At 35.5% G+C, this 17656-nt stretch overlaps 1 pseudogene; it reads left to right on the forward strand.

The window, feature by feature from the left end:
- Positions 1 to 5218, forward strand: part of LOC149262099 (eukaryotic initiation factor 4A-6-like) — a 45907-nt pseudogene extending 40689 nt beyond the window's left edge.
- The last annotated feature ends 12438 nt before the right edge of the window (positions 5219 to 17656 follow it).

Genomic DNA, 17656 nt, shown 5'->3' on the forward strand with positions numbered 1-17656 from the left:
GGCACTCTAAGGCCAAATTCGAATTTGAGTGGAAAGAATCATGGGATCATGAGGATATGTGTCACATCTCCTAACTGTATTGAAACTCTAAGAAGACATGTGTCTTATCAGTTCCTATAGAGATTTATGGACTCTCATTAATGAGATGGCTTCTCATCTTTTTGTATAAATAGGAGATCTATCTCCTTCTTTTGTTAGCTTGTTAGCTTGTTAGTCTTAGCTTAGCTTGGCTTTGTACTTCTTCCTTGATGGCTTTGGAAAGCTTTGGAGAGCTTTGTTGTATTTTGTAATTTTGAAGAATTTGAATAAAGCTTTGATGTTCTCAACATGGAAGGAGATGTGAAGTAGATGTCATGGAGCACATTAGAATGTAAGGTAGAGTAGATTTTATTTTGTAATTTTGCTTTGATTTCATTATGTCATTTGATTGCTTTCAAGTTTGATAGATTAGAGTTTCCATTGATGCAATTTTAATTCATGCAAGTGTGTTCAACCAGTTGATTGTAGATTAGTTTTTCTTTACATGTTTTTGCATCAAATAGTGACATGAGATTTGCCTCTCTGCTGAACTTTTTCGTAAGCTTTTCAATTTCAGTTATGCTTTGATTTCAGTCTTATTTATTTGTTATTGTTAGTTAGTTTAGACATCAAATTCTTCATGTCATTTGACATTATCTCCAGAGCCATGGCTTAACCCCGAAAAGCTACTTGGCAAGCTATCGGATTATGAGTGAAGTGATTTGATTTTACTTTCATCTCTGCAATTAGATATCAGGTTATTCATGTCATTTGACATTATCTCCAGAGCCATGGCTTAACCCCAAAAAACTACTTGGCGAGCTATCGGATTATGAGTGAAGTAATTTGTTTTTGATTTCATTTAGATATCAATTCTTCATGTTATTTGACGTTATCTCTAGAGCCATGGCTTAACCCAGAAAAGCTACTTGGCGAGCTATCGGATTATAAGTGAAGTAAATTGATCTTGCTTTCGTTAGTCTACAATTTTTGGTTTGTTTGAGTGCAATAGTTTAGATTTTATTTCTGTAATTAGATGGGCAGCAGAGACAGTGATTTCATGATCAGTGTTTCATCTTTTATTTGATTTAAGTAGCTGCATATTTACATTCGTGTTCAAGTATTAATTTTATCAATAGCATGTTTTGAGATCTTTTGAAGTGCTAAGTTTTGGAAGTTACCATAAGGGACATAAACCTTGTCTTGAAATGTACATCCATACTTAACCTTTAAAAGTATTCTTAAGACCTTAGAATAGGATTTCCATTTGCATTAGACACTTTAGGAGATCAACAAGAACAAAACCCCAAAACAAGATAAAAACTATAAAACAACGAAGTAAGAAAAATGTTAACTAAGCACATATGGTGCACCACACTTCATCAGTTTACGATACCCGGATTGATAATTTATGTAGAGAAATTTAAGACGTTATATTGACTAGACAACAACCCACTGATGAATCTATCAATCTTAGATTTCTCCTCTTTAGGATAAGGCACATACCTCAACAAATCCAAGAATCTTCTAGTATACTCCTCATCAGTCATAGATCCCATCTTCAACTCATAGAAATCCTTTGTCCAGTCATCATAGTATATCTTATATAGATACTTCTTCCTGAAAGTATCTTGAACTCACTCCAAGTCAACTCCTCTTCCTAAATGCCTCTGCGATTCTTTACATATTCCCACCAAATGTACGCTTTACCTTTGAGACTGAACGTAGCTATTATGGCCTTCACGTTCTCTGAGTAACCATGAAACCAGAAGAACTTATTCATCCCAAGCAACCATGCTTTAACATCCTGTGAGCTCTTCATTTCCCCATCAAATGTAGGTGGCTTGTCTTTCTTGAACTCATTTGAAAAATATCCCCTATCACTCCTCCTATAAGGATGATAGCGATGATGACCATGATACCTGTCTGAGCCAAAACTAGAGTAAATCCCATGTCCACTGCCTAATCTATCATTTGTATCCAAGAACCTTCCATATTTGATGGTATACTCTCTATATGACCCATGCCCACCATGAGACCTACTACCATATGCTCCATTATTCCTATCCTCCTGCCCATGACTAATCCTAAGTGGTCTATATCTCTGCATGTATGAAAAACTCTAAAGGATAGCTACATTAATTTCTGCCTATTTCTCCTATGCCCTAGAAAGTCCCACTTGTGATTGAATGATCATATCATTATCTTATTTACAACTTATTATCTTTGCCTTCAAACTTCTCAAAGTGTTTTCTATGTGAGGGGAGTACCCATCACCATGTTGCTCATATGATCTGTAGGGAGAGTCGTGCGAACTGTATTCCACCATTTTTCATGTCATCTTTAATCTTCTTCCTGCAAACATACCATGTCAGATAACCAAACATAAACATAATCAAATGTACCTCAGTGAAGTTTAGGGGTGGCTATCTCATATGCGAGATCAATCCATATTAGCATAACAAATATGTATACACAATGAAATCATCATATTCATCATCTCAACATCAACCTATGCATGACGATACAATTGCAACAATGACCATCAACATGCATACTTGACACACACATAGACCATAAGCATAATGACCACATATGCAACTGGCATGCATTCATGACAAACACAACCAACAACAAAAACATCAACTTTTACATGAAAACACAACTACAAAAATGACCACCACTATGCATACACATCAAACACATGTACAACCTTCATCCATGCATGACACACACATTTGGCCCATCCAGTTTAAGTGTTGAACCTGGGAGCTCTGATACCATTCTGTAACCCCCTCCTCCCTCACTTACCCAAGCTTATTGGTATACCAGGACAAATATGTGATAAAGAGTTACTGTGATATGATTCAACCTCCTAGGTATAGTTAAGGAAGTGGAATCGACGAACGAAACCAAACTGACCTTCCTCAGGAGATACAAGACCCCCCAAGAGCTAACCAACCACTCCAGGAAATCAACCCCTGAGTTAACTTGTGTTTTCACTGACTTGGGCTCTTAGTTGCTCGTATGAAAATGCAAGTCAATGACTATAAGATTCCAGTCGCTCCCATAATCCTGCTTCGCAGCGACTATAGACTAATTTACTTTGATGCTCTACTTCTAGGGTCTCATACTTATCTGAGAATCATCAACAAGGTCTGGTTCCCTCTCATAATAGTTGCATTATCAACTATTAGGTCATACATTCATTTACTAACCAAAGCATGATGAGAGCCATAACTCAAGTTTCTCATAAAACCATGCTTATAACCAACATATGACCATAAAAATATCAATGATAGAACAACCATCAAAGCGACATGATAACAAGTAAATTTACTCATGAAATACAAGAGGAAATGAGCTCTTATTAACATATGCAAAACCAACCAAGTCAAAGACTTCCATATACCACCTGACCATAGATTAGGTTGAACCAAATCTCTCTTTCAACCAAACACCCCCATGGCATATTACAAGTGTGAATGTGGGATCTCATGGAATAAACCAACCAAAACCAAACCAAGGCTTCTAGAGGTCAAACCACCTCAACCCTCAACCGGTGATTCCACCTCACGGTTGGACATCACTAACCATCACTAGATCAATCTCTACCCAAGTTGTCCAGGGCTCCAGATCGTTTGTTCCAACTTGGCTCCAGGACTAGTAACTCAACCCAAGTTGTTCTAGGGTTTCAAGAGCATTTGTCCAAACAAGACTCTAGGAACCAATAACTCAACCCACAACCATAAGGAACATGAGCACCAATCAGAAAACAAAATGGAAAATCCACAACACCATGGTTGTCTAGGAAATTGAAAGGCTAGGAAAAACCAATGTCAATCCATGAAATCCTCCATCCTAATGACATATCATAACCAAACAACTACATGCATACACCATGCATGCTAAAACTAGCAAGGAAATCATACATACAACTTGGTACCTGCAAAGAAACCTATTGTAGCTACTAATCCCATTGTTCCATGATGTTTTTCTACTTTTCCTTTGCCTTCTTGCTCCAAATCCAAAATGTGCCCAAAATCATTCAAGAGTGCTCCAATAAAACTCTAAGTGTGTAAGAGTATGAGAGAGAGAATAGAGAGAGAGATCCAAGTTAAAACTAACAAAACGTTATGAACTGATCCTCATAAGCCTTTTTATCATTGAGGCCTCTATTTTCTTCATTTTCCTTCATTTTTCCTTCAATTTCCCTCACACGCAATTTTGTGACCTTTCACCTTCCTTTCCTCCTATTTTCCATTATTTTCATAAATAAAATGCCAATTATTGTCGCTTTTCCTTTGCCATTTCCTTTTTTGATTTCCATAACCATTAATAAATCACAAGTGATCCCAATCACTATGTTTTCCCAACATTTAGCTTGGAATACGTGTCCCATGACCTTGGTTATTAGTTTTTCTTTATTAACTTTATTACATTGATTTTTAACTGGGGTTATTACAACGTAGACACTCTCTTCGCCTCAATTACATCACGATGTTTGTGCTGGATGAAGCCGATGAAATGCTTTCCAGGGGTTTCAAAGACCAGATCTATGATATTTTTCAGCTACTCCCTTCAGCGATTCAGGTGGGTGTTTTCTCTGCTACAATGCCCCCTGAAGCACTTGAGATCACCAGGAAATTCATGAGTAAGCCTGTGAGGATTCTAGTGAAGAGGGACGAGTTGACACTCGAGGGTATCAAGCAGTTCTATGTCAATGTTGAAAAAGAGGATTGGAAACTTGATACACTGTGTGATCTGTATGAGACCCTGGCAATCACACAAAGCGTTATTTTTGTTAACACCAGGCGAAAGGTTGATTGGTTGACGGACAAGATGACAGCTCGTGACCACACTGTCTCCGCTACTCATGGGGACATGGATCAAAACACCAGGGATGTCATTATGAGGGAATTTCGATCTGGATCCTCACGTGTACTGATTACAATTGATCTGCTGGCATGCAGTATTGATGTGCAACAAGTTTCACTGGTCATCAGCTATGGCCTTCCTACCCGCCCAAAAAACTACCTCCATTGAATTGGTTGTTTTGGCAGGTTTGGAAGGGAGGGTGTTGCAATTAACTTTGTTACAAGAGATGATGAGAGAATGTTACAAGACGTTCAGAGGTTCTACAATGTCGTTGTTGAGGAGCTTCCTTCTAATGTTGCTGATCTTCTTTGAGGTCTTGTTAAAAAGTTCTTGTGCTAGATTCTCAAATTATCAATTTTATTTTAATTGTCAGACAATTCTTTATCTCGCCTCAAAACAAGCGACAGGTTTTGAGTAGTAAACTTTGAGGCCTATAAATTTGAGATTTCTTAGTATTGGAGTAGGTGTTGGGCGCTAAAAGCTTGCTGTTCATCCAGATAAGGACTATTCAAATTTTTGTATGTTTCTCATATTCGACATAAAAGATTCTCATGTGATATAGACAACAACATTTTTTTGACGTTTCTAAGTTGTCTATATTTTTTGATTTATTCCATTGATGAGCCTTTGATGTATGAGATGCACTCTTTGGAAATTTTGTACCACTTAGATTATTTGTGATACCAATTGTTACATGCAATTAGGCATTTGTGCAATTTATTATATGATGCAATATTTTTCTGGAAAAAAAAAGAAAAGAAAAGAGCTCAAAATTGTGAATGTAAACCTGTCTCTATCGAAAAACGTATCAGTTTGGGATATCAACAACAATTCTAGTTGTATTGTGTGAAACAAAAAGAATGATGATGGCGAGAGACCAAATCTTGGGAGACGAGAATTCAATGAAAACCATTCAATGATTTTGTTTTTCTTACGTATGCTCAGAGGGAAAAAACTTGTTTCATTCGATTAAATAATGCACTTCAATTATCTAGCTACATTATATTTATAGGATGCTATTAAAGATTGCATTTAGACATACACACTTGATGATGCGATCATTCATTTAATATTTTATTTTTAATTTAGATCGGATTTTTTGTAAGTTTGTTAACAATTGTCGACTACATCATGGTCATGTCTAAAAATAACACTTGAATAGGGCAATGAATTGAACCAATGACTTAACATTTAGGAGTGCCTTAACAACGCGCCCAATCACCGTTTATCCAAGACCACATGGACAATTTGGATTGAATATTAAGATTTAAACTTATTTTTAAATATTTTATTTTATTTAGATATTAAAATTAAAATTAATTTTTATTTTATTTAATTAATTTAAATAATAATATTTAAAATTACTTTTTATTAATTTTAATTTTATATTTATTATATATTTATATATTTAATATAAAATACTAATACTAATACTAATACTAATTCTTTTTTATTTTAATAAGCATAAATTTAATTTTGTTTTCGGGATCTTAGATAAATGGTGATCAGGTACTCTGTTAAAGGTCACCAGTGCAATTCCTTGCCCGATCGAGGTAATATATTAAACATGATAAAAATGTATTCTTATCTTACTTACTATATCTATAAATATTTTTTTATTAAAATATTATATTTTTAATTAAAAATATATTTATTTTAAAATCATATACAATATATTATTATTTTAGTTTCATATTTATTAAGTAAATATCTTTAAAAAAAAAAAAAAAAAAACAATATAAATCTGGTTAATCTTAAATTATAAATAATAACATGAATAAGATTATATTAATTTTTTAATAAAATATAATTGTTGATAGCCTAACTAAGATCATATTAAATTTTTAATAAAATATAATTTTTAATAGTTATTATTCTTTTTTAAATAATGATATGAACAAAAATGTATGTTTATTCAATAATTATATTATAAATGAGTTAATCAATAGAAAGTACATTAATGATATAAAAATAGGATATTGGTAATTTAAAAATAAGTTAGCAGCCTTGATTTTTTTAAATTATGAACCAATTTAATATAATAATTAAAAAATTGTTGTTTTTTAAAGAGTGTAAATTAATTATTTATATTTATATATATATAAAATACATATACTTTATATTTAAATTTGAAATGTGTATATATATACCTATACTTTATCATTATAAATTTATTCTATCTTATATATATGAAATTATTATAAATTATAATTATAAATATTTAATCATATTAAAATATAAGATAATAATTTTCCTGATCGGGATGAGGAAACGTGGAGGTGATAGGGGCAGGTGCATTTATCATAAGGACAGGACAGTTGGACGAGACCGTAGAGATCAGGTTACCTTCCCAACAAAATAAATGAGTAGTTGGTCAGATCAAGTTTCAAATGGCAGGAGTGGGAATGGAGGACTGCAGATGATTAGGAAAAATGGCGGTGATAATGGAAGGGAGAGAAGGATGAAGAGAAGGCATAATATGAAGGTGGCAGGGGGCAAAGGAAAGGATAATGCGGACAGAGTGAAGGAGGAACGGATCGAGGAGCAGGCTGGAAACATTACCAGGGAGATTTGCGAGCTTGGGTATGTGCATACTGCTTTCTCCACCTTACTTGTTTCCATTATTATAAGTAGAATGGACAACCGTCAGTCTTGGGAGGATCTGGAGGTAGAAAAGAGTCTGAGAAAGCTGGTCAGATCCCATGTTTCTCATTGCGAGGGTCACCCGGAGGGGTCCCAGGGTGGGTACCCTGAAGAGAAACGAAATTGCAGTCGGGGGCAAAGTCTTAGGAGCAATGAGGGAAACCAAAGTGCGACACCCATGGCTGAAACAAAGGGGAAGATAGGGAGTGGAGAGCCGACGATGGATCCTTTAACTCTGTATCTGACCCGCATGACCGAGGGAGTTCTTCACCTCTTGAATTCGGGGAAGGGTTATCAGGACCAGAGTAAAAAAATGGAAGGGGAGTGCAGTAGGAGTAGGGAAGTATCCAGAGGTCAAGTGGTTAGCGAAGATGGGGATGAAAATGTTGACAAACTAACACCTGTGATTGATACCTGTGAACAGGAAAAGATAGAAGACAGGATGGCTTGGCAGGGCCGGAGGCGTGGTTGCGGAGGCAGAGGTCGTCCGAGGCAAAGTAACCAGGGTGATAGGCCTGTGGAGGAACCAGGGAACCAACGCAGAGGGAGGCGGTCCACCCAGACTGCTGCCCAAGGAGCAGCCCGCGCTTATCAGGAAGATACTGATGAAGACATCCATCATATAATCCAAAATCTGGAGTCCAGAGTCTTGGAAGAACAGTCGGGTTCGGAAACTGAAGAGTGGGCTGCTATGTTAAGTGACCCAAGTTAGACAAGGGGTAGACAGACTCTCTATCAAAGGTCTCTGCATATTTATTGGACCCTGAAGAGTCTTTTGGCAAAGGCCCTGGAACAAGTTGCAAAAGAAATCGCTGACATTGCCAATGGTCTGCCAAACTTACAAAAGGAAATGAAAAATTTCCAAGTGATTATGATCAACCAGAACAATAAGCTGGAGGAGATGTCCCAGACTTTATCCAAGATGGCAGGCTTGCACCCAAGACAGGAAGATCATGCGAATTTCCCCATGGAGACAAACAAGGATAATGGAACCAGAAAGGCCTGATGCTGTGGATGAAATGCTGGAGGTTTTTTGTTTTTCTACTTTTACAGTCTTATGTTGAATAGAAGCTTAATGGGTATTTTTAGTTGTTCGGTATATATAGCCAGTATGGACAGAATTATCAAATTTTGGTTTTGGAATGCCTACAGTAAACTTAGGTGGCCAACAGACCTGGTTTCCCTTCGGGGCAGGTTGAGGCCACCATAACTGTGTATCTGGTCTTTATGTTTAGTTTGAATAGAAAGAATAGAACTACCTTACTTACAAAAAAAATATAAGATAATAATTATTAATTATCATATTGGTAATATTGAATATCACATACTTATATATTATAATTATGTTAAATTATGTTTATTAATTCATAACTATTTTAAAAAATTAAAATTAAATAATTATATAAAATTTCAAAAAAATAAAAGTTATCTAAATTTATATCTTAAAAATACAATTTAATATATTAAAAATTAATTTGAATGAAAATGTAAAAAAAAATATTATAATTATCTTAAATTATATTTATTTTAAATTTATTAAATTATAATTAAATAATTATATAAAATTTCAAAAAATAGAAGTTATCTAAATTATATCTTAAAAATAAAATTTAATATATTAAAAATTAATTTGAATAAAAATGTAAAAAAATGATATATTAATGAAAAAATAATGATAAAAATTAAAATAATAGTGAACCGATAGTGCACTTTAGGTATGTGATTAGCTTTGGACAAAATTAATAAATTTGTTCGAATAAATTAAGAAGTACTGCAAGTTTGAAATGTGTCCATGAGTTTGGGCTTCGCCTCACATGTCTTTGTGACGACTCTAGTGGGAATATGGAGTCTTACCACGAATCTGCCGGCAAAGTAAGAATTTCAAATCTAAAACTGTCTTCAAATTTATGTAATTTGTTTGTTTTCGATTATTTTAACCAAGAATGTTAATAAATATGGTTTTTTATATGATCACTAGTGTTATCCCAAATCTTCTCCATACTTCTCTATATGTTTTCGATAAAATATTTTTATATGCATCAGTAAATGACATTTTATAGTTATTTTATGTTCAAAATTATATAGACACAATTTCACCTCTAGAAAAATAATAACTTGCCTTATTTTCATAAATAATTAATTAATGTTATAATGGAAAATACAAATAATATTATATTATTGAGCATAGTAAATGTTATTATTATGATAATTACGGTTCACTCTTCACAAGCATGACCATAGAATGTGGGACGAGCAAGAGCTTATAAAAGCATAAGCGTCGCATTAGAATCTTATGAAAAGCAATGTCGGTTAACAGTGAGGAGGGGGATTTCACTCTTTAATGTAGATTTGCTTTTTAATTTTCCAAGTAATAGGGGAGAGATTCCTAATGTTGTGTAGGGACCAGTGATTAATATAGTCTTGGTCTCACCAAACTACCATAAATTGAGACTTTTGAAACCAATATTTAAACAAAAATAAATAACATTAAGTATAAATAGGTATCAATTTATGTCCAAAATTTCCCCATACATTGACTGGGCCCACAACTGTCCATAAATAGTATTTTACTAGTTAAAACTGCAAACAATATTGACCCAACTAGAAAACAGCGAAAACCATAAAGGCTTCCAAAATGGCCTATTCTAGAAGTACAAAGCAGCAGTCACTTCAACCCCCACTCATAAGAACTGCAGCTTTGCATCCCAAAGAAATATGCCTACCTGCACATAACAAAAGGGAATGTATGTCAGCCATAACTACTGTGTTGTTCAACAACTAAACACCCTATGTTCAATAAATGACACCCAACCCAATAACATTTAAACCCACTTTGTGCAATAAATGACACCCAAACGCAATAACTGCAATAAATGACACCCAACTCACTCTATTTCTCATTAAAACAGATCAAAGCACATGGATCAACAAATAACCAATTCCCAACCATTAGATCACATCAAATTAAATCAGACCACACATTCAAAATGAAGCCATTGCAATCCATGTGCATCCATGTCCACCAATTAAATTCAAGTGCCCAAAACTATAAAAGAAGTCCACCCATTGTTGAAGTTGCATCTTATGCTTTCAAACCATTCAACAAACTTGAAGACAACATCATAAAACAGTTGCCAATATATTCAGGTTAGTTATATGAATTACAACTCATTCTTCTTACAGTTCTGTTTTCATTGTTTTCATCTATCAGATTTCTTACATGATCTGTCTGGCCATAACTGCTAGAAGGATACCTGGATGGTTTCACAAACAACCATTGAAAATCATTGTTCTTACAATTCTGTTTTCATTGTTTTCATTTATCAAAGTTCTTACATGATCTGTCTGGTCATACTAAATACTCAGAGTAACTAAATATTCCGAGGGAGGTTTTTCTTGGTTTTCTTGAAGATAATAGGGACGCGGTTCAAAAGAGTTCCATGCTACTGTAGCAAAAATAAATTCAAAATTTTATTTAATAACCATGCGGCAACAATGATGAGAACAAGAGCAAACAATCTTGATTATAATTTATCATAAACTAGAGACACATCAACAGGGCTCTTTAGTGCCTTCATTACATAGGTAAGCCTATGTTTTTGGTAGTCATTACTTGATGCTGGATAGTGCACAGAAAAACTCTGTTCGGCTTTAACATTCAAATTCTCTTTGATCCAGGAGTCACCCTTGGATCTCATCATGAATTATTTTGGCGGCTGAAAGCATTTTAATTTAAATTGGCCGCATTGAGATCAAGATCAGAACAATCGAACAACAACGCATATGGAAATTTACAGAAACCAGAACAATCGAACAACAACGCATATGGAAATTTATAGAAACCAGAACAATCAAACAGCAACGCATATGGAAACCAAGATACGATTGCTTCCGAGTCAAAGTTCAATTCCAGTAATCAGAAATTATCCCAATACAGTTTAGCGTCAAAAGAGACTTCACTAATTTGAATGAGTATGGTATCAAAAATCATTGTGGTATTGGCATGGACCATTATCTTTGTTGTGTTTTATAGTGAGATATGGGCTCAAAGGAATCATGCTTTGAGATGGTCAAAGGAGGAAAACAAAACATTGATAAACTGCTTGACAGTTATCCTGGTTTTCATCACTTCTGAGATTTTGGCATTGCTTCTTTTTATTCTTCCTTGAGATTGTTGCTTGCAAATTTCCTCTTCAACTACTATTTCCAAATCAAACCTATGGTCTCTCCAATGAATGCAAAATTGAAGATTAAAAATATTCCATGCAAGTGGCATGTTTTACTTAATCAAAGTAACAAAATTTCTGTGGTGTGATCATGGGTCCTGGTTATTCATGTATTTCATGGACACCTTGATATGGTATTCCATTCTCACATCCTTCATTTTTTGTGGGAATATTCTCCCATCTTGGTGAGATAAGGAATATTAGACATTTGAGGTTGTGAGTGCTATCCAAAACCTAGAGAAAATATTAAAATGTAAATCCATCAATGTGAAAACTAATTTTTGCAGGTGGCCCTAGGAGGTGAATTTTGATTGCTAATTTCAAGAAAACGAAGCAAAATTTTGAAAATCCACGAGAAGTTGCAGTACTGAGACATTTTTGGCAATGCTAACTATCATAGAATCCTACTTGAATCCATATAAAAGTTGCTAAATTGATGAACTATGGATTTACTTGGAATGACATTTGAAAAATTTTGACACTGCCCTATGAAAGTTAAACATTTACTCTCATTATGAAAACATATGAATACATGGAAAAATAGCTTAATTGCAAAATTCCCTGGATCACTTTGGGTTTGGGTTATAAGAATTTATAAGCAAGTGTTACATTGTCGGTCATTTGGTGTCATTGTCAGCTTAACAACATATGTACTCCACAAAGATCATAAAGAGTTACAATTGGAACTAGTGGACTCTTCAAGGAATCTGGCACAAATAGATTTACAAGGGTTTAAAGTAAAAAACCTTAGGTTAGGTATTAATTGGTGGCATTGTCAACCTACACAACATACAGATTCCATGAAAACCATGAAGAGTTACGACACGGAATTATGGACTTTGCCAGGAATCTGGAAAAGATATATTTACAAGGGTTTAAAGCAAAAACACTTAGGCTATGTATCAAAACCCCTGATCCATTGTAAGGCTATTAATACATGCAAAAAATAGCATTTCAAATGAATCTAAGCCACATCAACAAGAAACAACATCAAAAACACAAAACAATTTCATCTCCATTACAAAAACAAAATCCCACTTCGCCACTGAACCCTTAATGGGATAGACATAGTATCAAGCCATCCCCAAGGGTTCCAATATCGTTCTGGTCTCCCCCACCAAATAAAGAAGAGAGGCAAGGGAAAAAATCCAGGTGATTTTGACAAAAAACCTCGCTCTCAGAAACCTACCTCTAAACCGAAATAAGTCCCCAGGGACAATCGGGTCTGCTTCTCCGAACAACATCCAACCAAACAAAAGATGAATGAATAAAACTCATTACTCAAAAAGATAAAACTTGATCATTTCTAAGCACTCATTCCATCGACTCTTGAAAATTCACATATCAAACTTCAAAGATATGAAGTAGATGACTTGACTCACCCTAATCAGGGTATAGATTGGTAATACCAACATCATATTTTTCAAAAAAACATCACAAAAAAACATAATGATTTACCAACATTGGAGCTACATGAAAACGAGTATAAAGGATCGAACCCATGACATACCTCTATAGAGAAGTTGCAGTACTGAGACATTTTTGGCAATGCCAAATAGCAAAAAAAATGGAAAATGATATTTGAAACAACTATCATAGAATCCTACTTGAACCCATATTAAAGTTGCTAAACTGATGAACAGGCAGGCAATTGAGAGACTACGAAGTAATTTGCAATGAGAGACTACGAAGTAATGCAATTCTATTTCCTGTAACATAAGTAATGCAATTCGATTTCCTGTAACATACATGTTGATAATTTCCTATAATAAAGGAAAAGTATTTTTGAAGAAGTAATAAAGCATAATTTACAAATATTATAATGTCTAAATGCATGCAATAATTTTACAGGTTGTTGCATCTGTGGCAAAAGGAAGTTACTCTGCTCGTACAAGGAGAAGTGGCAGGAGAGTGACAAGGGGTGCGCAGCTGCGATGCACATCGTCTGATGATGACAGGCCAGCTGATGTCAATGCCAACAATGCACCAGAAAACATTGTTGAGGATTACTATGTGACAACAGCTGATATTAACACACCATCAGCCACAGAACCACCATCAACAAAAGTCCAAGGGGCAAGCTCAACTAAAAGGATCAGTGCTATAAGAGGATGGACAAAAGAACAAATGTTAGTTGCAATTGACGACATAGAGTTTCATGGATACTCAGTTCGGGCATCTGCAAAAAAACATGGTATTCCTCCTTCATCAATACATTATTGGATAAATGGACTGACTCATATAAAATGTAGAGGGCCTCTTACAGTTATGACTGAGGAGGAGGAGGCCGAGGTGGTTGAGTGGTGTAAAGAGATGGCCCAACAGGGACATGGGCTAGAGTTGATACAACTCAAATCAACAGTTGCTCAAATCTGTCAAGGGAGGCAAAACCCATTCAAAGATGGGTTTCCTGGTAAATCATGGTGGTTTGGGTTTAAAAAAAGGCATCCAGAACTTGTATTGTGTACTGCTGAGGGCCTTGACAGAGACAGAGCATTAAATTTGCACCCTGTAGTTGTGAAAAAGTTCTATGACACACTTTCTAGTGCTTACGACAAACATTCTTATGGAGCAGACCATATATGGAACTGCGATGAAACATGTTTACAGGCAGGGAGGAATTGTGGCATGCGAGTAGTTGCCAAGAGAGGGAGCCGAAATGTGCCAAAGATTTTTCCCAATAGGAGGGAGTGGATAACTATTTTATGTTGTGTCAATGCAATTGGTACTTCAATCCCAGGATTTTATCTATTCAAAGGTAAAAATCAACTGAAAAACTATATACAGAACTGTGAACCAGGTGCATGCATGGCTGCACATCCCCATGCATGGATGACTAAAGAACTGTTTCTAAGTTGGATTTTTCACTTTGCTGCATCGGTACCAGGTGGCATCTCGCCTAATAACAGACACCATTTGATATTAGATGGCCATGGGAGCCACATGGTTGTACAAACAATTGGGGAAGCAAACAATTTAGGCATCGACCTGTTGACATTGCTAGCTCATACCACTTACAGACTGCAACCCCTTGATGTTAGTGTGTTTGGCCCTTTCAAGAACTATTTCAGGTTGGAGCACGTTGCATGGATGGCAAAGAATCCAGGGGTTGAGGTGAAAAGGTTTGAGCTAGCAGAGCTTGCAAGTAAAGCTTTTAAAAGGGCTTTGACACCATCAAATATCAAGGCTGGCTTTAGGAGGACAGGAATCTGGCCACTAAACTATGATGCTCTTATGCATGATACTGGTTGTAGCCAAGCATTTCATGTGGATGGTCGGGAAGAAGGGAATGCCCAAACAGGTGCTGAAGTGCAAGAAGTAGATGACCAAGATGATGTTGTTGCAGCTGGTAATATGATTTCCCTGTCTCAAGGACACTTATATGCTGAAGATGATGAAACTGTATGTGAAACACAATATAACAATGAACAAATTCACAGTAACATGGATATCGTTCCACCAACTCAAGAACATGAAATTCCTGTTGTTGATATTGTTAATGATATTGTTGAACATGCAGTTGACAATGACCAATTGACATTGCCAAGCCAAGTAACCCCACCTTCATGGCTAGCAGAAGCAATGATCAATATGAATGCACATAGTGTCTCAGCAACCAATGAAGAAAGCATGAACATGCCCTCACAACCAGCATAATTGAATGTGTGAAATCGTTCATTTTTTTGTGGACAATAGATCAATGGAAGAAGATGAAGGACATAATGAGGCATCAAATGAAGATAATGATATAGTTCAATCAGTTCCAACAGATACCGAAAGGGAAGTACCAAGCAATGGCATGTAGGTGGGAGGGGTGGAGAAGACACTTGGACGGTTCCTAAAGCTACCAGTATAGAGAGTATCAATGAAAAAAAAGCAAGGTGCACCGGGTAGTCTTTGTCTGGGCCGAAGCTCACAGTTACTCACCTCAGAGGACTATATAAACCTGTTAGTTGAGTCTGAAAAAAAATAAATTTGAAATGCAAGAATTAAAACAGAAAAAGAAGGATCTAATCAAGGAGAAGAAGGCAGCAAGGATTGTTGCAGCACAACATCGAGCAGATGAAAGGATTGAAAGAGATAAAGCAAGGCAAGTTAAGGACCAACAAAAGCAAATGGCAAGACAGGAAAAGGAAAAATGAAAGGCACAACAAATGCTTGAAAAGGAATAAGGGATGATCAATATGGTTGACAATGATACAAGAATAGCTGATGAAACCAGGATTATTTCAAACTCATTGGACTCCATTGCAGATAATACACCATTATTCCAAGATCTCATAAACATTCAAGTGCCTCACTATCAAACTGAGGGTTTACCCACTTGCCTTATTCCTACTAGAGTTGGTGTCAATTCTATGTATTCTCATTACACACCTCCACTTAATGCAGGGGTCAATAGTGAAAATGTGAGGTATGGATACTCAATACCTCCATGGTTGGAAGCTGCAAATTGGAGTCAATCATATGGTAGCAATCAACCCTTGATAGGTAGGCCAACCTACCTGGCTCAAGAAGGTAACTCGGGGAGTTTTGGCACTCAAGATTCTCAGGGCCATAAAGAATAGGGATGTCATATGTTTTTGGTTGTAACCACATTATGATGTGGATTTTGGATGGATTGTATCTTTTTCTTGTCACGAAAACATTTTGGCTTACAACCTAGGTTGTTTTATTTCATAATGTGTGATACATTGTAGCCAAAATCCATTTTAGAAGGAACATCTATAGTCTATTATAATGTAGAAATCTTACAAGATTCTCAGGGTCCTAAAGAATGGGGGTGTCATATGTTTTTGGTTGTAACCACATTATGATGTGGATTTTGGATGGATTGTGTCTTTTTCTTGTCACATAAACATTCTAGCTTACAACCTAGGTTGTTTTATTGCTTTGAAACGCTAACAACATTATGGTTCTATGCATTCACTACAATGAAAAGCCAACAGCAGTTTGGTTGGTTGTAAAGCAGTTTTATTTGCAAGCTAAGCACAAATGTTTATAAAAAATTGATTATTAACATTGAAAGACTATTTATTACAGTGGAAGAAATGCTAGTACCTAGAAAGACAAAAAGAGAAACCAATGAAATCTGCCACCCAATGGATGCAAACATAATAGTTAGACCTGAAACCAATGGCTCAAAAAATACACCAACCTCTGAAATATTTAAGAGAGATGATATCAGTCCACAAAAGATGCTACAATGATAACTTATATACTTATTCCCCTTTTGAAATTGTTATGTCAATTCATATTATGTCTTGGGGCTTCTTTTTCCACTGCAAAGATGAACAATATTCCACAAAATAAATCACTTAATACTTCACCATTAGCTTCAAAATGATGCTCCCAAGACTGATAAGTGATTTCTTATGGATATTAAACCTTAGAAAATTGATTTCTTCTTACTGAAACAAGTACACCAGATCTCGAAAAGCATATTTCAGATATCAGAAAACATATACCAGACCTTAGAAAAACACTTGGAAAGTCACCAACAGAAAAACATATGACTTTATTAGCCTCTTATGGTCAATGTGAAATGGTATTAGGCTTATTATTATTGTCTTATGGTATTTATTAAGTCACAGTAGCAATATGCTTCAGATCTAATCATTCATTGCAGTCAACAAGGATCATAGAAAGCAGGCCATTGTAAGCAGTTTTTCAACTTTGAAAGAATAACCTAGATCTAAGTAAGCTTACCTACAACATCTAGAGCTAAGAGAATGAGAGGGAGGATAAGTCGATGTGATCCTTCATACACCTTTATAGTGGCATGGTCCATTACAACAACATCAAGGGAAACTGAAAAGGAAGCTAGGGGTGACGATGCCTGAGAGTAGGACGATGCCTGAAATGCTTCGGATCTAGCAGTTCTTTTAGAT

This window comes from Pinus tabuliformis, chromosome 6, assembly GCF_031772625.1.
Source record: "Pinus tabuliformis cultivar Carrire ecotype Pingquan chromosome 6, CPIR1, whole genome shotgun sequence".
Classification (NCBI taxonomy): Eukaryota; Viridiplantae; Streptophyta; class Pinopsida; order Pinales; family Pinaceae; genus Pinus; species Pinus tabuliformis.